The 27,651-nt window shown below is 40.8% G+C and overlaps 1 pseudogene across 1 annotated transcript in view; it reads right to left on the reverse strand.

The window, feature by feature from the left end:
* LOC306863257 (succinyl-CoA:glutarate CoA-transferase-like) overlaps positions 1 to 27,651 on the reverse strand; it is a 125,656-nt pseudogene that overhangs the window by 75,510 nt on the left and 22,495 nt on the right. Inside the window, exons 7-9 of the transcript in view lie at positions 3,262 to 3,324; positions 2,994 to 3,121; positions 1,339 to 1,434 (exon numbers count right to left, since the gene is read on the reverse strand). The product of the transcript in view is annotated as a succinyl-CoA:glutarate CoA-transferase-like (transcript). The remainder of the gene's footprint in view (positions 1 to 1,338; positions 1,435 to 2,993; positions 3,122 to 3,261; positions 3,325 to 27,651) is intronic.

The raw sequence follows: 27,651 nt of genomic DNA on the forward strand, positions 1-27,651 counted from the left end.
TTTTCGCATAGAAACACACAGATTCTCCCTGACATGGCTGCATCAACACTACCGCGGTTACTGAAACCACGCCTTCTTTTTTTGCGTGAACATTTGGGCTGCATTACGCAAATATTTCCACATCGTGACGTAGACAGGTGGGGGCGTGTTTTCATGAGCCATTTTAGGGGGGCGTGGACGAGACTTAACTTTCATAAAGAATATCTCTTTGGGTTTTGAGACTTTAGTCTTTGCAACTTTAGGAATCTCATCTATGCACGAACAGCTTGTAACACTCCAAAGAGAAAGGAAAACTTGAAATCGCATCATATGACCCCTTTAAATTAAAAGTAAAATAGCCTACACAAGTAAAATTTAGACTGTTTCTGATTAAATAAAGCAGTAGTTGATGTCATAAAATGAGTATGTTTTGATTTAAAGGCCAGAAGCTATAGCTTGCATGAAAAAGAAAATCACAATCATGGCACTTGTAAATTAAATAATTTTATATACACTGATTATTCATGTGTAATATGTTTTATTTTTTAAACAAATCATAAGCTCTAAAAGATTTTCTGAATTTGTACAACTCTTTTGCTTTAGACCATCTACAAATGTTAAATCTTATAAATAAAATAAAATATTAGGGTTAACACTGCATCTTTATGGGGGGGGGGGGGGGGGGTGCAACGATTGATACATAGTTTATTTATAGGAATTTTCAAAGCTTCAATGTGCTGTCAAGAAAAATATGGTTTATTTAATTTTAACAAATAAATTCTTGTTAAAAACTAACCAAAATGAAAAATATTTTGCTTATAATTTCTGCACAGGAGAGACTTGGTGTTGTTTCCGAACAAAAAGGAAATATATCAGTATCAACCAAAATAATTTGAAAAATATCGGCATATCTGATATCGGCAAAAATCCAATATTATGCATCCCATATATATATATACATTTTTTACAATGTCAGACCTCCCAACTCCCAATTTTCTAGTGACTGATTACATCTAAATTTTTCCATTGGCTCAACATATTATTTCTCATTGAGCCAATGTTAACAGACTGTTGCCACAATTGATGAAATTCAGTTAGCAGAAATTCAATTGGGCCAATGGAAAAATGTAGATGTAATCAGTCACTAGAAAATTTTGAGTTGGGAGGTCTGAAATTTTTTACAGTGTATAGAACTATATACTGTATATCGGTATGGGAAATGTTTCGCCTTAACAACTGTAATATGAATTCATGTTTGAACAAGACATTTTACTTAAAAGACATTTTTTACAAAAACAAGTGTTTGCACCAAGTTCGGGCCGCCACTGTTTGAAATCACTGATGTGACCTCAAACTAGCCTGAGTGTTGGCGAACACCTGCTGAATGTTGTTGATAGGGCCGCAGGGGACCCTTTGAAGTGTCTCAACCACTCTCCAGTCATCTCTTGCATGAACCTGAGGACATAGGCCTGAATGAAGGTCTAAGAGCAGACTGAAGGGAGGGTGCTGGAAAACGGGGCACGGACACGATAACATAAGTTGAAATGCAAGTCATATGTGGCCACTTCCCCTCCTTGTCCCTTCAGGACAACAGCACTGTGTAAAACCACCAACACACTTTGAAAGATTTCACTTAATATGCCCACTCTAATTAAAGTTAATCCGGGCTTCTCTTTCGAGCAACATTGTAAACATATAAGGTTTCTCATATTGTAAACATGCTCTCACACACCATGTCTTGGCCTTTGGTGACTGATGCTGATTCATCCAGACAGAATGTGCCCTTTGAATTTTATACCGACTTTGGTAGATTTTTTGCACAGAACAGTCCCATTGTTGCCAAGAGCATGGTATGCGAACAAAATGTTTCAATGCCAACAACCATTAATTTGGTTTCTTAATAGAATGGTTTCACAATTCTCAGACATAGACCACAAAATGCATCAGAAACTGAAAATTAGGTTGTGACAAGGAAAGAAGCAGAGACAAGGAACATCTTTGGTTTGCTATTTTGTTTGCTATTTCTCCAGCATATATCAAAAAATGTAGTCAGCATTAATTGGAAATGATGCATCTTACTCATTTTACTTTTGGTAAAGCTGCAGAAGATTTTCAGCATATAAGGACTTAAATTTTAGCACATGAGCTTTTATGGTGCTTTTGCATCCTCAACAGCCCCAGTACCCATTTACAATGATTGTATGTAAAAGAGCAGCATGAACATTCTTCAAAGCATCTCCTTTTGAGTTATGCAGATGAAAGTAAATCATATGAGTTTGGAAACACAATGAAGGTGAGTAAATTATAACAAATACAAAACAACAAAACACACACACAATAAATAAATAAAAAACATAACAACAGTAACAACAAACACCAAAACAAACAAAAAACAAGATTATAAGCCAAAAAAAAACACAACAAAACACAAATTAAAACAACAATAAATAAACAACAACAACACAAATTCAAACCAAAAACAACACCTAAAACAAAAGTAAAAAACAAACAAAAAGTCAAAACAGGAAAAGAAAAGAAAGAAAAGAAAAGAAAATATAGAGCTGGAGACCCTCAAGACGGTGTGTGAAGGTCAATATGTCTTAAAATATCAGAAACAACTATACTGATAATTACGAATAAATACACATTCAAGATGTGAAATGTTTTTAACTTTACATCACAATATTTTTAGTCTTTAATTTTATTAAATTTTAACTTGCATAAATAAATAAAACCTACATGAATTCATTGCTAAGAACTTCACACGTTTTAAACTATATTTTTAATAGATTTCATTTTATTTATATTGAACACTCATTTGTCATTGACCCTTTAAAAGAAGGTAATTTCAAAGGTGGAGCAAGTTATTACATTTTGATGAATGATAAAAAAAAAAAAAACACATTATTTCCTCAAACATTTACCGTCTAAAATAATGTGGACAGATGAATAGTGCACAGCGCTCACAGGTTTGGTTTAGATTTCATGTTGACTTTAAAGGAAAGGACGCTTACCTCTCGGACAGAATCTGCAGCAGCTCTTTGCAGTGCTGATCTCTTAACTTGTTGCTTTTGTACTTTGGGCTTTCTGCCAGGCCATTCATGCTCAGAACCTTGGCAAACAGACACGTTTGATGACAGAACTGTTAGGAAATGTGAAGCCTTTTCCCATCAGTCAAAACAAATGCACATAGCTATAAAATATGACTGTGACTGAAATGTACAAATAAAGATTAGTTAGATTTATTAATATGCGTATTTGGAGTCCTGCTTTATTGCACACTTTCATAAATTGCTGGTCATTTCCTGCTGCCACAATCAAATATCCATCTTTGGTCTTGAAACCCTGCAAACATAGAGATTTAATAAGTATAAAGAGCAGACTGCCAGCTAAGTGTAAGTAATAAAGAAAAACCTCACACACCAACTGCCATAAACAGAACGACAGCATTGGAAACTTTGATATAATTAAATTTATGACTAACGCAACCATGCAGTATTTCAAGCAAATCTGCATCTAATGTTTATTTTCTCTAGGATTCTCCACTTAAAGGGGTAGTTCACATACAAATGAAAATGTGAACATTTACATCTGAGATGTAGATGAGTTTGCTTCTTCATTTGAAAATTTGGAGAAATTTAGCATTATATCACTTACTCACCAATGGATTCTCTGCAGTGAATGGGTGCCGTCAGAATGAGAGTCCAAACAGCTGATAAAAACATCACATAATATAATATACAAGTAATCCACACCACTCCAGTCCATCAGTTAATGTCTTGTGAAGCCAAAAGCTGCATGTTTGTAAGACACAAATCCATCATTTGGACATTTTCACTTTATACCATTGCTTCCGGCTAAAATATGAGTTCATAATTCATAATAACGCTTCCTCCAGCAAAATAATCCATCTCCTGTTGTCAAAACAAAACAAAAAGCAACCACATATATGTTAAAGCTGACTGTTTTCACTTGATCTGTGCATAATATTTCTCTCCTGATTTAGGCAAGAACACTTTTTCATTGGAGAAAGGATTATTACAGATAGAGGACTCGTATTTTACGCCGTTTTAAGTTAAAATGTCTTGATGGATTTGTTTCTTACAAACATGCAGCTTTACTTTCTACTTCTGGAGTGGTGTGGATTACTGTGATGCACGTTTTTATCAGCTGTTTGGATTCTCATTCTGACGGCACCCATTCACTGCAGAGGATCCATTGGTGAGCAAGAGATGAAATACTTAATTCCTCCAAATCTGATGAAGAAGCATATCTATATTCTGAAGGATTTTACAGAGTACTTGAAATTTTCATTTTGAGAAAATGGCTTTCAAAGATATGTAACTGAAATCTAAAGATGATAGATAAACTGCAATTAAATAAACACATAAATGTGTATTTTGGATGTTTTGGAAGCAAAATAGCCCAAAAAGTCAAAATTGTATGAATTTACCTGCAAATGTTTTGTGCTTCTCAGTGACCTGTACAACTGAAGTTGTGTCGAATGCTCAGGGTGAATCAGAATTTTCAATATGCACATTAGCGGTTTGAGGAAAAATCTTTGAAATGAAAGATCAGGCCCAGAAATTCTTCAGGTTGAACTTTGTGGGGCCGTGCTCCCCGCAGAAACGCCAATCCATACATTCCATCGAACCCTACTTTATAGGCTCAATGCCCGCTGGTAAAAAGCACATATTCACTTGAAAGCAGCCAAACCGAGCTTTTCGCAGAGGTAGGATAAACAATAATCCGCAAGAAAATAGCACTAACAAGACTGGCTAGAAACAGAAAAGGTCAAAGATCCAAAACCCAAGCGGCACCTCTGGGACGATCTTCCGATGCCATTGAAACCACAATGAACGGAAATCAACCAGCTTACGTTCAACATGTCAAACGCAATGATTCCCTTCACAGATCATTCCCATTTTTTTCTCGACAGCATCTCGTGAAGAGCAGATGGGCCCAAAGTTCAACTAACGTGACCTTCTCAAATGCAATCCATCAGCTTCCATTGGACTATGTGCATGAGTAAATCAAGACATCGCTAATCGTCTTTTGGCCACAGCAGCACACCTCAACAAAGCGTGCATTCATCGCCTCAGCCTCTCTTAGCACAAGTGCTTCGCTCTATGTGTGTTTAATCTGGTGCCCTCTGGCAGTACAATAGGTCGAACAAGAAACAAAGTGCACGGACCACAGTTAATGAGACAGTGTTTTGACAAAATGTAGCCCATCAGATTAAATGATTTCAAATGAATAAATCAAGCACGGGCCAAAAGGTCACATGCCTGGGGGAGTCCAGGAAACAGCAGGAAGGCGAATACACACACAGCAAACGCATCCGCACACAAAAGCGCTCCAGCTTCATCTTAGCGTGGGCCCGCTTTGACTCGTTCAGCGAAAGAGATCAAGCCCAAATTGTCCTGCTACCAGGATGTTTCCAAACTCGTGCGAAGCACCCTGGGGCTCGCTGGATGCCACTTGCGTGTGTGCATAGAGCTTGATGATGTTCAGCCTGACATCTTTTCCTATTGTGATCGGTTGCACGCAGGAGCCAAAATTAACACTCGCCAAACTCCAATTGCGGGTAAAATTCAGCTTTGGTGAGAGAATAAAACGCACGCCAACTGAGCGGTAACTACAAAACATGTTGACTCACTTGTCTTTAGATGACTTTTGGTTTATCTAGAATGACAACATTTTGTTTTTCTCCAGGATTCGATGTGGTGACACATTGAAAATTTTAACTGAATTATAGTTTTGAAGTTCTAAAATTAGGACTATTAAAGTGTATTTTAAAAGAAAATACTATGTTTAATTCAATTGCATTTCTTGCTGTTTCTTTGCAACTGTGAAATATGCCATCAAAAAGTATACTAGCAAAGAGTGGAAATTTTTCTGGACCATTTTTTCCGTGTTTGTTTACTGTACATGACAAAAATGTACTAAAAACGGAAAAGTTTATCCTTTGTGTTTTTGAAAAGTTTTATGTACAGACAATGTTCATCGTCTATGCACAGGGCTATGCAGGTGCGCATAAGCCATCAAAAAATAAAAATATACCATGTAAATCATTTCAGACCGTTCATTTGAGTACCGACATTGTTGACAGCAGCTAATGCGCAATCGCCATTTTAGATTGACTAACTGTAATCCCGCATAAGATTCCCATCTGAAATGAATGCATAAATTTAGGCTACGTGCTGCCGGTTTTACAACGTAATGCCAAACTGTGACATTTACTGATGTGCTTCACTCTGCAGCACTAAAACCAACAGTGCATATATTTACTTGCTGGCAACCTGGCAAAATCAAAGCTTGCTCATTTTATGAGCACTATTATTACTATTTTTTATTATTTTATTTGAAATAGTTATATTAAATGGGTCACAATATGTGCAGTATGAGCACCAAACTAAATCTCCAGGTTTTCTCATGAGAACCAGACTGTACACTGAACCAACAACACGCATGTATATGATGTAATTATATTTTTGTAGTTTAATAATGCTATGATTTTTAAAAACTTGCACTTTGAAACCCATTTTCAAAAGTTTGCATTTTCAGGCCCCCAAAACGCTGTTGTCATGTAAATGTATGTCCAAAACACTTTTTAATGTTTTTAGTTGGAAATGGTATAGTGTAAACGACCCCTAAAATTAAAATTCTGTCTGAAATTGAATCTCTGATTAATTTCATATTATGACTGATAAATAATGGCAAATAATGCACAATTTTGTCTAAATAAATTAAAGATAGACCCTCAAAACTATTTTGAATGCTACAAATTAATGTAGGCATCACAACATTATAGAGTATAAAAATGTATATTTATTTTGAGATGTTACTAAATGTTTATATAACTGAGTGTTAGATGATGACAAAAGGTAATCTAAATGCAAAAATATGGGAAAAGAGCATGCAAAATGAAATATCCAATATCAACCGATACAGTTTAAACCCTTTTAAAAATCATCAAATTCAAGTCTCTGCATTCATTTTGCAAGTTATTTATACTACAGTTATGCTTTTTATGAGAAAAAAAGCAAAAAGTGAATAGTTTGTTTGTTTGTTTGTTTGTTTGTGTTTAAAGGGGACCTATTATGCAAAAATCACTTTTATAAGGTGTTGTGAAAATAACCAGCCTGTAATGGTAAAAATCCACACACTCATTTTTTTTATATCATGAACAGTCTCTCAGAACGAGCTGTTTCAGATTCTCCCTCTGTTCACGTCACAGAGGGGAAAAAGTCCCGCCCATTTGTGACGCTGCCCTATAAGCATAGACACAGCTCTGAGTGAGAAGCTGTGGTCCGCCTCCGCCATCACTGATCATTTGCTGTAGCTGCTGGAGATATACAATGTCAGCGCCAAAGAGGCATTTCAAGTGTTGTGTTTTGGGATGCACTAACGAACATAGCAGTCTCCATAGACTCCCTCCATCTGAGCCGCTGAGGTCACTGTGGTTAAGTTTCATTGTCTAAGGAAATGTCCCGGAAAAAAAATCAGTAAAAAAAACGTGTAGGGATCAATACCAACACTTCGTGCGTGAACGTCAGCTCCAGACAAAGGAACAGTGTTAATTTTGGCAGGCATTTCTGATTTAGTCTTAGTCTTTATCTTGAGACGAAAACATTTATTTTGGTAGCTATTTTATATGTAGTATTCAAACAAAAATAGTCATCAATTCTCTCTTTAGACCAAATCAATAACATGTGAACTGTTGTGTGTATTTGAGCACTGAGAACTGATCGCACGCTGTATGAGACTGAAGAAGTGGAGCGTGCATGAGAGAGAGCACTTCTATCAGCATGATTCCGCTTATCCCACCTTCACTAACTTTAAGTTAATCGACAACGAATTGTGACTCCTGGGGAAAATGGGACGTCTGGTCACCCAGTCCCTAACCCTTCGGGTGCTGAGGCCATTGTTTCAGATCGCTAGTTCGTGTTTTGGTAGCCTATCCGTCCACTGCGGCTGCCATACTGGGACTAGATATGCAAACGCCCCTTATCCAATGACACAGACGCACATTTTGAAAGACAATACAGTTAACTTACCTATAGGAAGTATTTTGAATGTCCGGTAGTCCTCAAATAACATTTTAGTCCCGTCTCGTCTTGTTAACGAAGACACAGCATGCATTTCGTCAAAGTTTTTGTCATCAGATATTAGTTTTAGCTCGTCAACATCTCGCCTTAGTCACAGAAAAAAAGTTTGTTGACGAATATTTTCCGTCGCCGTCTTCGTCGATGAAATTATATGAAAAGGTTTCATTGCCTCTGTCTGTTTTCACTGGTGCTGTCTTCATGAATGATCGTGAATAGGAATGTGGTGGTTAAAAGTTGCATATGAAAGCAATGCAGGTCGATCGCTTGAGTTTGTCGAGCTCATAATTACGAGTGGGACTTATAAAAGTTTGTGATAACATGCCATGCATCATGAGACCAGCTATGTTGTTATTTTTATCATGCCATGCTCCCCGTCTGTGTAATTCATAAATGCGAATTTATTATGCACGGTACAATCAGATGACTGACTTTGAAACAGAGTACGTTTTCTGTAAAGATAACAGGCTTGTACTAGTCGTGGAATGTTTATTTGCAAAGGCTAGCGCTGCTAATGCCGAGCTTCAGCTCTTGAAGCTCCGCCCTCTTCTCCGGGAGCAACAGCTCATTTGCATTAAAGCAATATACTCAAAATCAGAGCGTTTTGGCTCATACCCTAAAAGTGGCAATTTTAACAAGCTGTAAAAAATTATGTTTTGGGTATTTTGAGCTAAAACCTCACATACACACTCTGGGGACATCAGAGACTTATTTAACATCTTGTAAAAAGGAATATAATAGGTCCCCTTTAAAGCCATTCCAGCTTCTGTGGCTATTTTCATGGCGAGAAATATTATGACTGAATTATATCATGTTTTTGCGAATAGTTAAATCAAAATCTATTTTTAACAATTACTGTCTGTGTTGCGTGTACATGCATGAATATTGCACAATGAAATTTGTATTCTAAACAGCTGACACTGGCTGCTGCCTTTGGGCTGTTATTATAACGAGTTTGAGGTAGGGGGATGTGTAACTTTTGATAAAAAGGCTTAAGATATCCACCGTGAGACAGTGCTTCCAGTAAGGAGACTTAAATTATAATATATCATCATGTTTTCAAGCCGTGTCCTGCTTACAAACTGAGAGGATTTGATTAGATTTTCCACTGAAGTTACATTTACCAAACTTCATTATGAACAACTGAAACACCTGCTACTGACTGCAATCGTCTGATATTATACTGCAAGCACTCATACAAAACCAGCAATTTCAGACCCAGAGCAGGAGACAGATATTCTAAATTAAACCACACTGACTTTACTCATGTAGAGCTGGAATGGCAAAATAAATAGGCTTATAACTTTTAAAAAGGAAAATAAAAGCTTCCGACATACTTTTTATATTACATATAGACTATGTTTACAATCAAAATCAATCAAACAAATTTTGCATGTTAAAATGGCTAAAACTAAAGCAACATTTAGCCCTGTGTTTGATCCAAACAAACAAAAACATGTATAAAACAAAAACAAAAGTATAAATCAAAATTGTTTATGAAACAAAACAGCACACAAAACAGAAACAAAAAATATTTATGAAACAAAAACACAACAAAAAGGTTTATAAAATAAAACACAAAACAAAACTAAAACAGCATACACAAAACATTTTGAAACAAAAACACAAAACAAACAGATTCAAAACAAAACATGTTTATCAAACAAATCTACACACAACACATAAAACAAACACAAAAACAAAAAAGCCTAGCTGTTTATCAAACAAAACAAAACAAACGTATAAAACAAAACACACAAAAACAAAACATTAAATAAACAAAAACACAACATACAAAACAAAAATGTTTATAAAACAATACTCAAAAAAATACAAGATTAAAAAACAAATATGAAAAACCAAAACAAAGCACAAAACAAAACTTTTTTTTTTAAAAAGCAAAGCAAAAGAGCAAACACAAAACAAATATTTATGAAACAGCAACACAAAATAAAAATGTTAATGAAAGTAAACATAATACACAAAAAAACACACACAGAAACAAAACCACTAAAAAAACGCATCTTTTTTTAAATATATGGTTTGAAAGCATTAGATTAAGTAATTTTATTGTATATTTTATCGTTTTTTTCCCTCCCTATTTTTTGTTTTTGTTTCTATTGTGATTTTATAGTTGTTTCTACATCTAACAATAGACCCTCTAATAATGGGTCAAAAATACAGTGTCATACAAAATATTTAATATGTCTGATTATATTTCATGTGTTTATAATCTTTTTAAGTTTCACAGTATAAATCTTATATTTTAGGAATCGGGTCCCTAACAAGGGGATCATCGTTTTTTGGGAGTCCATCTCATCAAAAAGTCTGACATCCCCTGTTCTAGAATAGAGAGGAGAAGTTTAGTCCAACCCCTCCCTTGCTTTCCCAACGGGATTCTCACATAAGAAAGGACAATTAGCACACCCTAATTGAGGTCCAATCTGAAAGTAACCTAATCAGTCAACATTCATTTTCAGTTTTGATTAAGTGCTGGCAGAGACCTGCAGCCTTCGTGTGACCCTGGGGAAATGGAGACATGAAGAAAGTTCTCACGGACGACAAAGCCGTAAACAATCTATGCTTTATTCATTACATTATTCATTATATCATATTATATAAATGGCCTATGGGATGGGACACGGCATTCCAAATCAGTGTCCAGAACCATAAGACCTCTGATACGAATAGTCATCTAGCAATATCAAAAGAGAGGTTTGAGTGAATAAACACAGCAAACAATAAGTGATTTAAAAAGACATAAACCATTTCCAGAATTTCAATGAAACACAGACACATTTTTTTTTTATCATTGGGAGAAAAGGAAAGGGTGTCTTTTATTAGAGCCGTGCCTGAACACAGTAATTGTTTTAGGCTTTGGCTGCACGTCCATGTGGTTTTCCCTCAAGAACATTCTCAATTTACATTATCAAGCCTATCCAACTATTATGTGTGGCTTAAGCTTATCTTGCAGCTCACAAATATCTATTAAGCAAATAAAATGTTAACACAAGCATAATTGTAGTGCTAAACACCTATTACATTGATAAGATGTTTACACTTCACTCCTGGATTTCAAGTTACTGCTGTGCAAACAGTGTATGTTTCACATTTTGCATGCTGGTTTGCCTTACCAGATTTCTTAACTACGTTAACCCTGCGAAGCCTAATGTATCATATTCGATACGGAAATTTAAAAGGCCTTTAAATGATCAACATGGTAAAAATCGAAAAACTCAAATTAACCTTCAGTCGTCTGATAATTTATACTTAAACAAAAGGCCTTTTAGTTCTCTTTTAGGTTGTGGTTCACTTGACATTTTTGCTGTAAAATCTGTGATTTTTATAAAGTAACTGTAAGAATAACTTGTTTTATTGTTAGTAATAGTTCAAGATGAACACTTAGTGGACTCAAGCAATTTAGGTTTATTATCCAGACATCTTTTTTTATTTTGAAAAATCATGTTGAAATGTTAGTTTCAAATTTGATACAACAGGCTCTCAATAATCATTGCCACCGAATACATTTTATTCTAGTTCTTCACGAAATCATCTGTGTACTATTGTTTTTAAAAACTCATATGAAGAACATTAAGGTGCAAAGAGCAACTCAAGTAGCGTAAACAGCCAAAATAGGTTGTTGATGAGAACCTTATTTAAACCTACCAAGGAAAAAATAAAACAAAATAAAATAAAAAGAACATACATATTTATTTAGAAATTATCACATATTGCAATGCATTACATGTTTTGTCAAAAAAAAAAACTCTACAGAGTTTGATTTTAAAACTAAGCATTCAAATATGATCTTTTATATTACTGGAAGATACAGAGTGATGACTGATAATTATTCATTTTCTACTGCCATAAAGATCTTATCAATTCACATTATAATCAGAAATATACTCACTTTTTGTCCACATACATATCAGAAATTGCACCGAATTGCATATTTTTGCCCAGTTTGAGCAAAAGGGTGTTTTGATTATTTGTTTTGTTTTGTGTATTTCTCCCTATAACATACTATGTGAGTCATAAAAGTCTGATGTATCAAATATGTTGCTAAACAAAAAGCGCATATGCAATTATTTTAATATTTTGTCTAAAGCCTCAACAAACTGTTAAAATTTAATTTAATTTTATTTATTTTTTTTCTGGCTATTATTTCATATGTCATGCTTTACAGAATTAACCAGAAATAATTTCTAGGTGGTATACCATCTAAACTGGTATTTAACACGAGTCTATGCTGGTGTTTTCAGCAGGAACTACAACATAAGGCCTCATATTTAAAGAATCTAATAGTTCATTACATCTTGCTATCAGACATTTCCACAAGTGTGGGAAGGCCTCGGTGTTGGATTAGTGGTTGGGCTAATGATATCTGGAGGTTTAGTGGTGTAAGATACAGCTTTTCTTTCAGGGAAGTCTGAAAGCAAACCGCTAGTGCTAGTTTTTTGGCAAGCGTCTGTCCAGAGAGAGTCCCTCGGCTAGACTAATGCAACACAGCCCCACTGTGGCTGAGATACAGCGAGCTTTGAATCAATATCTGATCTGCAGTCGATGAGTAAGGAAATGGCACACAATTCACTGATGATTCCCAGCAAACACTTGAGGACAATACAAAGTCAAAACATTCAGCTAACATTTCATCCGGCTTTGATTTGAAGAGAAAGCCATTGTCTCTTGTTCAAATCCATTTGCTTAGCTGACTACTAAAGCACTACTATTTTTCTTTTTCGTTTTTTTGTGAATTAAATGAGTGATGTTTATTTGTGCTGTGGGTGGGCACCCAGCCACCCCAGTGGGTGGTTGCCAGGTTATGCTATGTGGTTGGTAAGGTGTTATGAGTGGTTTAGAGCAGAGGTTTTCAAACTTTTTGGTGCTACGGACCCCCAAAATATTATTATCCCCACATATATGTTGTCTTGTAAATAAAGGCAAAATATCTGCAAAATATTGCCAGAAAAATGTCATTTATATTAAACTGACACCATGCTTTGCACACCATTAGATAACTTTGAGATGCAGAAACCCGAAGAGCAACATATTTAAAATAAATAATATGAAGTATAATAACAATAACTAAAATAAGTAAATAAAATAAATAAAAATACAATTTTCTGACGCTACAGACCCCCATATTAGGCATGGGCCGGTATGAGATTCTGACGGTATGATAAACTTAAAAATAAAAGGGGAAAAAGTTCCAGGGATTCATCTCCTTTGGCCATCATCCTACACGCAGGTGACTCTCACTGACTGCTCGCACCAACCGCAAGGGGAGGGGCCGTGTGACTCGTTACGCTCTTCGCTGCACCCAACTGAGGGAGTCCTGCACGTGCCGTCTTTACATGTCGTCAAAAAAAACTGCGCATACCGCAGAAACGGTATAACGGAAAATTTTTGTGGTTTTGAAACCGTGACTTTTCCAAACCGCAGTATACCTTGAAACCGGTTATCGTCCCATGCCTACCCTATATTTTATGATCTCCTTTATGAGTCTAATAAATACAAAGCATATACATGTATTGTCACGGTTCATAGGTTCACTGTGTCATCCTCGCTCTGTTTTGGTGTGTGTGTGTGTGTGTGTGGTTGTGGCTGATTGAGGCTGATTCGCTCCAGCTGCGGATCATTATCAGCGCTATATCAGTCGCTCTCACGCTGTCCTGTGTTGTCAGATCCTTGGATTGCCTGCCGTGTTCCTGTTTCCGGAATCTTCGCTTCCAGATCTCAGTCGTCTCCTGGACTCCGTCACCGGACACTTGGCCGCACCTTGCATCCCTGCGTTACCGAGCCTTTTTGTGTGATTAATCGCGATTAATCGCACACTTATGAAATTAAGCACATACCATTTATCTTGCTTAATATGTTAATTTTGTCATTATTTAATATATTCAACAAAGTAAACCAAAAGATTGAAGGGAGATTCTCACAAAACTGTACTTTCTGCAAGCTTATTGCAAGATAAATTTAGATATATTTTCAAAAAAATGACACTTGGGAGACTCCAAAAGGACACCATTTTTGCACCTGCCTCTCGACCTGTCACCGTTTAGAGGCAGCTGCCACCGCTATATGCGCCTGTCACCGGATTCAACGCGACTATGCATCTGCCACTGGACTCCTCGTGGTTAAACACGCTCGCCTCGCGACCTGTAACAGCTGTATAAGCCGGTCACGGGACTCATTACGGCTATATATATAAATGCTCGGAATAATAAATGTTCAGTTTCACGTATGGTCGTTCCGGGTCGAGTGCTATGCGCATATAACGGTGACAGGTCGAGTGCCGGTCAAAAAGATTTTACTCCCTCTCCAACAAGAAGAGCTTGTGTTTTAAAGCAAAACACACTGGAATTAAGAATTCACTGAAAACGCTACGTGAGTATCTATTATCTCCGCCATCTCATATGTAATCAGCCTGGTTTTCTTTACATTAGCTCTGTTTTGGACTTTCCTGGAGTTTGACTGAAGTTCAAGATGCTCACGCTCAGGCAGGTCGCGCCCCAAATCAGGTTCAAGGACTGGTTTGTCGCGATCGATCTAAAAGACGCAGACTTCCATGTCTCCATCCTGAGGTTTGCTTTCGGGGGCAAAGCTTACCAATATCGGGTACTTCCCTTCGGCCTAGCACTCTCACCCCACACTTTCACGATGTGTGTGGACGCCGCGTTAGCTCCGCTGCGGCTACGGGGCGTCCGCATACTCAATTATATGTACGATTGGTTGATTCTCGCTCATTCAAAGCGGAGGGCGGCTCAACATCGAGATGTTGTTTTCACCCACATGAAGGTGTTGGGGTGAAGACTAAACGCCAAGAAGAGTGTTCTTTCTCCAGTACAGAGAACCACTTATCTTGGTGTAGTGTGGGATTCGACCACGATGCAGGCACGTATGTCTCCTGCTCGGATCGAGTCAATCCTCACGGAAGTCAGGAGAGTGAGAAAAGGCCTGTCACTCACTGTAAAGCAGTTTCAGAGACTGCTGGGTCTGATGGCGGCTGCGTCCAACGTGTTACCTATTGGCCTGCTGTACATGAGACCCCTACAGTGGTGGCTCAAGACCACAGGGTTCTCCCCAAGGCGAAACCCGCTTTGCATGATCAAGGTCACGCGGCGGTGCCTACGTGCCTTGGACATGTGGAGACAACCTTGGTTCTTGTCCCCGGGCCTGGTGTTGGGAGCTGCTTGTCGCCACGCAACGCTAGCGACGGACGCATCCCTCACCGGTTGGGGAGCGGTCATGAGTGGCCGCCCTGCCCACGGTTGGTGGAGTGGTCATCATCTCGCCTGGCACACCAACAGGTTCGATATGCAAGCCGTGTTTCAGGCTCTGAAACACTTTCTCCCAGACCTGAGAGGTCACCATGTGTTAGGTCACACATCGGTGGTCTCTTATATCAACCACCAAGGAGGTCTGCAGTCGCGCCCCCTGTACAGGTTGGCACACCAGATCCTTGTGTGGGCCCAGGGCAAACTCCTCTCACTCGGTTTACATCCCTGGGCACCTAAATATGGGAGCAGACACCCTGTCAAGGCAGGGGCTGTTATCCGAGGAATGGATGCATCACACCAAGGTGGATAGTGGACCTCTTCGCCTCTCAAGAGTCAGCGCAATGTCCCCTCTGGTACTCTCTACGTCATCCAGCTCCGTTGGGGCTGGATACAATGGTACAGACGTGGCCGAGGCTTCGTCTGTACGCCTTTCCCCCGATCGCTCTGCTCCCCGGAGTTCTGGAGAGAGTGCGCCGGGACGGACTTCGGTTGTTATTAGTAGCCCTGTTCTGGCCGGGCCGAGTATGGTTCTCGGACCTGATTTCCCTCCTCGACGGCTCTCCATGGGAGATTCCAGTCAGGAGCGATCTCACAGGCAGGAGGCACCATTGTGCACCCCTGCCCGGAGTTGTGGAAGCTGTGGGTGTGGCCCCTGGTGCACTGAGGCTAAGGTCTCCGGTACGGTCCCGGGTTCCCCCCTGGGACTTGGCTGTGGTTTTGAACGCTCTCTGTAGGCCTCCCTTCGAGCCTATTGAGGAGATCTCAGATCGCCATCTCACCCTGAAGGCCGTGTTTCTTCTGGCGATCACTTCTCTGAAGAGAGTTGGGGACTTGCAGGCCCTTTCTGTGGCCCCTACCCATTTGGACTTTGCGCCTGGCATGGCCAAAGCCTTTCTATACCCTCGTGCAGGGTATGTCCCCAAGGTTCCTTCTGTCACACCACAGCCTATCGTGCTGCAGGCCTTTAGTCCTCCTCCCTTTCGGGAGCCTGACCAGCTGAGGCTAAATCGTATGTGTCCAGTGCGAGCAAAAGCTGCCTTGTGGAGGAAGGCGGACCAACTGCTTATTTGCTTTTGTCCCCCTAAGAGAGGTTTTCCTGCTTCCAAGCAGACCCTCAGTTGGTGGATTGTGGAGTCCATTCAGATGGCTTATGAGTCTTCTGGTCTCCCCTCGCCCATGGGAGTCAGGGCTCATTCCACGAGGAGTGTGGCGGCCTCCAAGGCCTTTCTCGCAGGTGTCCCTATCCAGGACATCTGCAACGCTGCGGGATGGTCCACGCCCCTGACCTTTGTCAGATTTTATGGCCTGGACATGAGAGCCACTCCAGGTTCTTCTGTTCTCTTGCCCTAGCTGTGCTCCGTATGGATACACACAGGGCAGGGACTTGGAAGTCTGGAGCCGTGGGCATCTCGTTCCCCAAAGCGTCTCCTGACGCAGCTCGAGTTCCTGAAGAGGAACGTCTTAGGTTACGTATGTAACCCCAGTTCCTCGAAGGAACGAGACGCTGCGTCGCGAGGCCACACTTCCGGCATCCCTGCCAGCGCTTGCTTCATTCTAGAAGCTGACGCCGGTTGCACCGCACATGCTTTTATACCAGCTGGTCATTACGTCGCCTCGCCCGTGACGTCCCTCCCATGTTTTGGACAGATTTCATTGGTATTCAGAGCCGGTTACACTGTAGGCGTTCCCCAAAGCGTTTCCTGACACAGCGTCTCGTTCCTTCGAGGAACTGGGGTTACATACGTAACCTAAGACGTTTTACGTTAATTCCATTAAAGGGGACCTAACACACACAGTTTCACCCAATCTCATGTTAATCTTGAGTACATATAGAGTAGTACTGAATTCTTCATATCTCCAAAAAGTCTTTAGTTTTATCATATTTATAAAAGAAAGATACAGGTTTACGATTCTCTCCGGAAAAAGCTGAGCTCCTGGAGGCGCGCCGTGTGGGCGGAGCTAAAGGGAGACGAGCACTTGCGCCGATCGCCAACAAAACAGAGACATTTGATGCCGTTTCACTTATCGTCTGCAGTTCTGAATCATGACCGGGATCTTTTATAGCTGGCACTGCTCCATCTTTCAGTATTAAACAATGTGCAAATCCAGCGTTGAACTGGGCCTCGTTTATAAAACGTTCATCAACAAACACACTTGAGAAACTCCATTGCTGCCCTGGAAAATCAAACTGCATGCACCGTTTACATAACGGTGGGTTCTTTTGGGAAGCTGAACAAGGTTATCTTTTCCTCACAAGCAAAAACACACTTCTTTAGAGACATTCTTCCCAAGCGAGTCCCATGCAGTGCTGCCGAATGAAACGCGTTGATGAGCGCCCATATAAGGAGTTCCACCGTCGTTTGCGTCAGCAAGAACCACGATTGAAAAAAACTCTCTGAAACTTGTCCTAACCCGGAAGTGAGATTTTTGGCACAGAAATACTCTATTATATGTCCAAATTGTTTTTTGAAACTTTGTCCATGCTTAGCATGACAATCCAACTCTTCAACAGTGTAAACAACTCTGAATATATGAAACAGCATTGTACCCCCACTTTAAATTATTTTACCGCATTAAGGCTTTTGAATTAATTGCATGCGTTAATGTTGACAGCCGTAATACCGTATACGGTATACATATATATACATATACACACATATATGAAGAGTTCAGATGCAAAAGCCTCTCAGTGCCATCTGAAATTTTCTTCTAAAAATGAGCATTTTTATCATGCTCCTATATTTATGTTTAGTTATTTTACTTTAATGACAATGTATAGGTCCTTTTATAAGCAATTAGAATAAAATTACTGAACCTAGGAGCCTGACAAAAATGCTTGTGTGTGTGTGTGTTAAAAAAAAAAAAATTGTTAAATATTATTCGCATTAATTTTTTTCCAGAAGATCAACATAATAATAATAATAATAATAATACAAATAATAATAATAATAACAGCAACAAAATAGCTGTAACATTTTACAAATATTTTGTAATTATTATTATTAGTAGTATTATTAAGATTGATTACAGTATAATTAATATTAATAATACTAATATAATTTAATATATCATAATTGCGTGTATTTTATGATAATATGAATAGAACAATATCATATTTTAGGCTCCAGTCCTCCAGTGACCCTACAGAAGATAAGTGGTTTGGATAATGGATGGATTAAAATTTTTATTTCATAATCAATTATTGTAAAGCATTTAAATGTGCAAATTTGACATTATCACTGTTTCAAGAGTAATAATTCCCACATTAAACTATTTTAATTGAAAATAATATGTACTATTTTAATACTATTTATTACTTTAGCATTATATCTTTTTCATTTTTTTTGCTAAACTTTCCCATAGACTCTCAAGCTCCCTGGAAAACCCCTGGTTTGGAGTGCATTGCTCTAGGGTTGCCAGAGTGTTCTGGGTAGTTGCACACAAAGCTTTGTCTCATGTTAGTGTTCCAATAAACCTTTGTGAGAGTCACTGAAAGTTCTTGGACTTCCTGAACTCTCTCTAAGCCCACCATGACACCTCAGTTATACATCCTCAGTCAGACATCCCCGCAAGCCTGACTCATCCGCTCCCACAGTCAACAGAACAAGAGCACAGAGCCCCGAGCCCCGGTTAACCAACTGCTTCATCTCTATTCCGTGAAAGGAACACAGCGCTTTCACATTGAAACCAAAACCCAAACCACTGCTCTTTTTTTTTTTTTTTTTTTTTTGCTGTTTTTGCCTTTTTTATTTGATAGGACAGTAGATAGCCAGGAAACGAAGTTAGAAAGAGAGGGGGGGGGGGGGCGGATCGGGACAGGTCCGCAAGCCGGGACTTGAACATGGGACGCACGATGCGCATTGGCGCTACAAGTCGACATGCTGCCCAAAAGACTATCGGCGCCGACCACTGCTCCCTCTTTAGCCCAGACAGGAGAGCAGGGAGGAAACAGTGGGGGGAAATGGAGCACAAGTGCTGTCAGCTAACATGAGAGATTAACCCAAATATGTCACGGTTCAGGGTGCCTTCTCAGCTCCTCGTGCTGTCTGTGTTGTCCTGTCATGTTCGGTAGCTCGTGGTCTGGGCAATCAGTGCTGATCGTGCAGCGGGACGGCACGGATCACGAGCTGACTCTCCCCCACCTGTCGCTCATTCCCCCACTCCCATATATGTCCCTGTTTTTCTGTTCCTCGTTGTGAGTAGATTGTTTTGTCCTTGCTCGTGTTGTGTATGAGAGTCTCACTTCTCTATTTTGACCCTCTGTTCCCTTGTGCTACAGGACTCTTAGCACGGAGATCCAGCAGCCTGTGTGGTCCGCAGACGCTGCCGGCCAGCTCTGGAATCTCCGCTTTCTTAAGCCGCTGTTATATATTGTTTATGTTATTTTGTGTTTTGGTGGCGAAAATAAAAGTTTCTCCTGCTCTACTCTGCATCTGAGTCCTCTATTACTCACACCGTGACGGAATCTACTCACCACATTATGGATTCAGCAGAGGAAAGGGAGTTGCGCCAAGCCCTCTCGCAGCAGGGCATTCTACTGGGTCGGCAGCAGGAAGAGCTGGAGGCTTCTCGTCACCCCTATGCGGTGGTTTCGCTCCAACTTAGCCAGCTGGTGGAACGGCTGGACCAGCTACAGGTCAGCTCTTCGGCGACTCTTGGTGTGTCAAGCGAGGGAGTGGGGCACGGCCATGTGGGATGGTGAGCATGCCTGCTGTCAGTCGTTGGAGGTGTTCTCGGAGAAGCTGCACAAGGTGTTCGATCGCTCGGCTCAGAGCATTGAGGCGGCACGCGCCTTGTCACTGCTTCAGCAAGGCATGCAGTCCGTGTCCGGTTACTCCATTGAGTTCCGTACACTCGCCGCCTCCTGTGGCTGGAACGAGAAGGCACTCTGGGATCACTTCCTCCACGGCTTGGCAGAGCACGTGAAGGAGGAGATCTATTCCCTTGAGCTGCCTGCTGGCTTGGATGGGTTGATCGACCTCGCCATTCGAGTCGACGACTGGATCGCTCTCCGTTCCTGGCACCGAAGAGGGGGATTTTCCCGCGAGAGTGTCATGGGCGCCGAGTCAACAACAGCTTGTGACACGCTGTCTCAACGCCTCGTCCTCCCGGAGCAGGAGCCTATGCAGGTCGGAAGAGCACGTTGACTGTGGGGGAGCGATGCCGTCGCTTGGCCAATCAGCTGTGTCTCTACTGTGGGGACGTGGGTCATGTGGCAGCTGCGTGCCCTGTAGCGGGGCGACGCTCATTACGCAGGGGAGAGCATATGGTGAGCGTGACTGCCACTCGACTGCCATCTGGTGGTCGTTTAGAGTTTCAGGCTCCGTTACGGTTCGGGGGACCTGTTTCCCAGGTCTCTGCATTAATCGACTCTGGACCGGAGGGCGATTTTATGGATTCCGTATTGGCCACACGCCTGGGGATTTCGTCTGTTGCCCTGGCCGAACCTATTTCTGCTAGAACACTTTGTGGCACCCTACTGACTAATATTACCCATGTTACTAAGTTTGTTACGTTAACACTGTCTGGTAATCATGCTGAGGAGATCCGTTTCCTCCTTATTCACTCGCCCACCGCTCCAGTAGTGATGGGTCACACCTGTTTGGTCAAACACAACCCCCATATTGATTGGGATCGCAGTTCTGTTTTGGCTTGGAGCCCTTTCTGTTTAGCTCAATGTTTGGGTGCTGCATTTTGCCCCGGTCATGTCTTGTTCTGTGTTGCAGGAGGAGCCGGTGAGCCTGGCGAATGTACCGGAGGCTTACCATGACTTGAGAGTGGTTTTCAGTAAGTCCCGAGCTTCATCTCTGCCTCTGCACCGCCCGTACGACTGTGCGATTGACCTGTTGCCTGGCACTTCCCCACCTAAGGGGCGCCTTTACTCTCTGTCCGGACCAGAGAGGGAGGCCATGGAGAGATATATACACGGTTCTCTGGTAGCAGGCATTATCCGTCCCTCTTCCTCTCCAGCTGGGTCAGGGTTCTTCTTCGTGGAGAAGGATGGTTCGCTGCGCCCCTGTATAGATTATCGGGGGTTGAATGACATCCCGGTAAAGAATCGTTATCCTTTGCCGTTGATGTCGTCGTCCTTCGAACTCTTGCAGGGGGCAACCATCTTTACGAAGTTGGACCTCCACAGTGCTTATCACTTGGTTCGGATCAGGGAGGGGGACGAATGGAAGACCGCCTTTAACACCCATTCTGGGCATTTTGAATACTTAGTTATGCCGTTTGGTCTTTCAAACTCCCCGGCGGTCTTCCAGGCACTCGTCAACGACGTGCTCAGAGACATGGTCGATCGGTTTGTTTTTGTTTACATCGACGACATCCTGATCTTCTCCCAGAATGAGCGCGATCATGTCCAGCACGTCAGGCGAGTGCTCCAGTGGCTGCTGGAGAATAATTTATTCGCCAAGGTGGAGAAGTGTGAGTTTCACGCACAGTCGGTTCCGTTCCTGGGGTTTATTCTCTCGCCTGAAGGTATCCGAATGGATCTTGCCATGGTAAAGGCTGTTGCTGATTGGCCCACCCCAGATAGTTGTAGAGCGGTCCAGCGTTTTCTGGGGTTTGCCAATTTTTACAGGCGGTTCATTCGGAACTTTAGTCAGGTCGCCCTTCCTTTGATTGATCTCACCTCCACCAAGAAACGATTCTGTTGGTCGTCCCAGGCCCAAACTGCGTTTAAGAGTTTGAAGAGTCGGTTTATTTTGGCTCCCATTTTAACGACCCCCGACCCATCTCGGCAGTTCATTGTGGAGGTGAATGCGTCCGATGTGGGGGTTGGGGCAGTTTTGTCTCAGAGATCATCTTCAGACGAGAAAATGCATCCCTGCGCCTTTTTCTCTCATCGTTTAACCCCCACGGAATGGAACTATGACATCGGGAATAGGGAGTTACTAGCTGTCAAGCTGGCGCTGGAGGAGTGGCGTCACTGGTTAGAGGGTGCGGGGTTTCCGTTTATCATTTTGGCTGACCATAAAAATCTGGAGTATATCCACACCGCTAAAATAATAAATTCCAGGCAGGCTCGCTGGGCATTATTTCTTGGATGTTTCAGGTAAACCTGACGCACTGTCACGGATCTTTGAGGCTAAGGCTAGTCCCTCCCCCCCATGGCTATTCTGCATCCCGAACGGGTTGTGGCGGTGGTCACCTGGGGGGTGGAGACCAAGGTCCGTACTGCGCTACGCGATGCTACTGTTCCCGCTGGATGCCCAGAGAGTCTGCTGTTCGTGCCCGAGTAAGTTCGAACTAGCGTCCTACAGTGGGGCCACTGCTCTAGCCTAGCGTGCCACCCTGGAGCGACTCGTACGTATAGGTTAATCAAGCAGCGTTTTTGGTGGCCATCCGTGGCGCGGGATGCTCGCCGGTTCGTGACGGCCTGTCCGATTTGCACTGCGGCTAAGGGCTCCAATCAACCCCCAGTAGTGCTACTCCAGCCGCTGTCGGTCCCTTCGCGACCCTGGTCACACATAGCGATGGACTTTGTTACTGGCTTGCCCCCTTCTGATGGCAAGACGATAGTCCTCACTGTGGTGGACAGGTTCTCAAAGGCGACCTACTTTATTACCCTCCCCAAATTACCCTCAGCGAGGGAGACAGCGACTATTGTCTTGGATCACGTGTTCCATATTCATGGCCTCCCGGTGGACGTGGTTTCTGACAGGGGTCCCCAGTTTGTGTCTAAATTTTGGACAGAGTTCTGTCGACAGCTGGGGGCGACTGCAAGCCTATCCTCCGGATATCACCCGCAGACTAATGGTCAGGCTGAGCGTGCCCAGAAGGTCTGGTTGTCTTCTAAGGACATTAACTTCAGACTTCCCTCGTGTAAACTGGGACCCAAATATGTTGGACCGTTTATTATTGCTAAAGTGCTCAGTCCGGTGACGGTGCGGCTCAAATTAACCCCACAGTTTAAGAAGATCCACCCGGTTTTCCATGTTTTCAAGATCAAGCCCGTCTTTCGCTCCCCCCTCCAGCCCCTGATCTCCGTCCTCCTAGACTCATCGAGGGGTTGCCAGCCTATACGGTGCGGCGGCTCATTGATGTGAGGTGTAGGGGTAGAGGTTACCAATACCTGGTAGACTGGGAGGCTTATGGTACGGAGGAGAGATGTTGGATTCCGGCTCGCGACGTTCTGGACCGCGCTCTCATTGATTAGTAGCCAGGAGGCGTCCCTGAGGTGGGGGGTACTGTCACGGTTCAGGGTGCCTTCTCGGCTCCTCGTGCTGTCTGTGTTGTCCTGTCATGTTCGGTAGCTCGTGGTCAGGGCAATCAGGGCTGATCGTGCAGCGGGAGGGCATGGATCACGAGCTGACTCTCCCCCACCTGTCGCTCATTCCCCCACTCCCATATATGTCCCTGTTTTTCTGTTCCTCGTTGTGAGTAGATTGTTTTGTCCTTGCTCGTGTTGTGTATGAGAATCTCACTTCTCTATTTTGACCCTCTGTTCCCTTGTGCCACAGGACTCGTAGCACGGAGATCCAGCAGCCTGTGTGGTCCGCAGATGCTGCCGGCCAGCTCTGGAATCTCCGCTTTCTTAAGCCGCTGTTATATATTGTTTGTTATTTTGTGTTTTGGTGGCAAAAATAAAAGTTGCTCCTGCTCTACTCTGCATCGGAGTCCTCTTTTACTCACACAGTGACAAAATACAGTTAAAAAAATGTGTGTATATGTATATTTATATTTGTATATTGTATAATGTATACGTTTTTGTTTAGTTTTTTTTTTTCAACAGAAAAGAAAGGTAATGTGTTAGGGGTAACTTTTAGTTTAACTTGACACACTAAACCAACTAAAACTGAAATAAAAAATGAATATAAACTATATAGACATATAAAAATAAAAACTACACAAAAATTTTGTCAAATTTGACACTAAAATAACACTGGTATTTTAATAAACTGACACGGATATTTAAAATACTATGTACTATATTCAAATACAAAACAAAAAATATTTTAAATTAAAAATATTATCTGGAAAACATTGAAATGCAGATTTTTATTTATTCGCAATGTAGTTTATGGTGCACTTTGTTTTGTTTTTTTCTATAGCTGTATAAACCTTTAAAATGAAAAATAAATAACTACTGAATAACCTACTACTGAATTCAGTAAATATGTTCAAAATTGCTACATAAATGTTAACTTGAACAGCCCTTAAAAAGAAAAAACAGAAAAAAACTACATTTTTTTGAAGTTTGTATTGTATTACAAAATTGTACAATATTGTGTTTTTAATTTTCCATGAACAAAAAAAATATTATGAGTACCTTGAGTTTACTGACCCAAATAAAGACTGATCCATTTCAATAAGAATCTAAAATGATAAGAATGCTGAAATTCCTCTGTTTTTCCAAGGACTTGTTTAATGGCAAAACAGATCATCCTCAGAGGAGCTAAACAGAGACTTGAGACGTCTCGCTCCAGTCCAGCGCTGAACAGACTGAGGGAATTACACGAGTCTCTGCTGTAACTGTGTCAAACCCTTTCAGCTTAAGGGGCTTTTTTTCTTGTATAATAAATAATGAGGTCCAGGTAACAAAGAACAGTCGAAGAAACCAATAAAGACACACAGCCATATTAAAGAGACCACTGGAAATGATGGGATCAGATGATTATAGCACTGTATTTCCTTTTTTCGTAGTACAGACACTAAAGTCATCCTGTACTACTCCTTAAACAGGAAAATTGTCATGTACTTATGGCTATGAAATGACTTGTTCTCCTGTGAAAGGTCAAAAGTTGTATAGCGCGAATGGCCACCTCTCCAAATAAAGCAAAACCATAAAATGTTTATTAAAGGTGTCATATGATGCGATTTCAAGTTTTCCTTTCTCTTTGGAGTGTTACAAGCTGTTTATGCATAGATTCGATCCCTGAAGTTGCAAAGACTAAAGTCTCAAAACCAAAAAACAGTGGTTAAGTTGTATTTACAACGCTATTTCAGAACAGTTCAACACAAATATTAGAGTGTGTGCAGCGCATTTTATGGAGGACTATTTCCTGAACCTGGAAGAGTAACGTTAACATACAATGCTGGCTTGCACAAAGGCTTTTTTTATAAAGTGAGGCAATTCCAACTTTGCAAGGACAGTCTGACACTTCTGACTCACAGCCTGTGAGTACATTTCTGCTACTGACGATTCAAACGCAAGTTTTGATCAGTGTAAAGTAGTACTTGTTGTTTGTCATTTCTCCGATCACAAATGCAGACCCCAAATTTACAATTCTGTCGTTTATTCACCCTCAAGTTGTTTCAAACCTGTATGGGTTTCTTTCTTCCGCAGAACATAAAAGAAGATATTCTGAAGAACGTTAGTAACCAAACCGTTGACGGCACCCATTGACTTCCATAGTATTTTTTCTCCTGCTATTGAAGTCAATGGGTACCAGCAGCTAAAATACATTATTTTCTGTTCAACATATGAAAGAAACTCATACATGTTTGAGAATAACTGAATGATGTCAGAATGTTTATTTTAAGATGAACTGTCACTTTACTATGTCAGCGTGATACCAAGGCTTAATCCAGTGATGCTGGATTGGCGAATATATAAATGAAGCGTGCACATTTATAAGCGGATTTAAATGCATTGACTTTATTCCATCTGTGACCATTAACCTCACGGTATCTCCAGATGGGACTCGCTTTGACCTCACAACATACTTTAATTTACCCTTAGAGTGAGTTGATAAGTCACGTCAGGTAAAGAGTCCAGCACACACAGGTCAATGAGGACCTGTGTCACCAGATGAGCCAGCGCAGAAATAAATCTGCACTTAATAAGCGTTTCTGCCTGATAGCGCTCCTGAGGTACTAATGAGATTTGGCATTCAGCCTAGACACTGAGGTACCACGTTTGCTGGGGTGAAACTCAATATCCTGAATGAAACAGATGCCACAGAAAGGCAGCGGTGGGACGTCGGATCTATTGGGGGAACAGTAAATGAGACAAGCCTCAGTTTTTCTAGTGTGATTTGTACAGTGAGTGATTTGAAGCGACCTGTAATCAGTATAAAGCTTTGATGCATAAACTGCAACATTTGTTCTAAAGACATGAATGACAACCCAAATTGAGAGGCTTGAGGTGTGCTATTACTTTTCTAAAGTGATTAGACTTACTAGTAAGCAAACACTTAGCAATGCCTTAGCAACTCCAACACCCTAGAAACTAGAAGTGGGTGGTGTGATGTATCATGGTGGTATAATTGTGTAAATCAGCTGAATGATCGGTTAATATGGAGACATGTAAAAAAAAACTAAAATATAAATAAATAAAAAAATCAAAAACCTGGGGCGATACCCTTTGAAAAGGTACTAATATGAACACTTTAGGCTCTAATATATACTGTACTTTTAAAGTAGTAATACAGGGGTAAATATGTTACAAATATGTACCTTTTAACTTTTGCACATTAGGGTGCCGCCCCAATGACAACCTTTTTTCTGAGAGTGCATAAAAGCTAGCAAAGTATTTCACATCTTTATAATTATTATAATTATCAATTACTTATTATATCATCTACATCATAACTTATCATAAAAACATTAGTTTTTTTGTCCCCAATGAAAAAAAGGTAGAATAACATTATTTATTTATTTATTTATTTGTATTTGTATTTGTATTAGTAAAATTCTTAAATAATGGTTGTTCTGTAAAAATAATTAAATAAATAAACAATATGTTAGCTTAAAGGATATTTAAATGAAAGGATAAAGGACAAAATTAAATATAAATAACTAAAAAATAAAATGCCAAGCAAATCAAAACAAAATACAAAGCCAAACAAAACAAAACAAAGCAAGGCAAAACAAAGACAATAACAAAAAAAAAACAAAGCAAAACACAACAAAACACAAAACAAAGCAAAAGAATACACAAAGAGCAAAAGAAAACTAAGCAAAGTGAAACAAAAGCAACATCTATACCATTACTGTTAATGTTATAGAATGATGTCTTTATATGATGTTTCTGTTGACTGAAATAAAAATACATGATTGTCATAGTTTGAGCGACGAATGCAGCGCAAGCATAGTTCAGGCAGACCACGGCGTGACTGCAGCATCAGCTGACGCTCAGCTGATCGTAACTCCTCCCACTACAATTAATAAGATATATAAGATCATCCGTACTCACACTTGCCATCGTCTGTTGAACAGACATGGGCTTACCCTCCTCCATCCCCAACTCCTCCTCATGCAGATCGATGATCACTTAACTGCTCGATACATCACCTACACTGCCCTCCAAAAATTTGTAAACACCCCTGGCAAAGTGT

Source organism: Barbus barbus, assembly GCF_936440315.1.
Source record: "Barbus barbus genome assembly, chromosome: 44".
Lineage (NCBI taxonomy): Eukaryota > Metazoa > Chordata > Actinopteri > Cypriniformes > Cyprinidae > Barbus > Barbus barbus.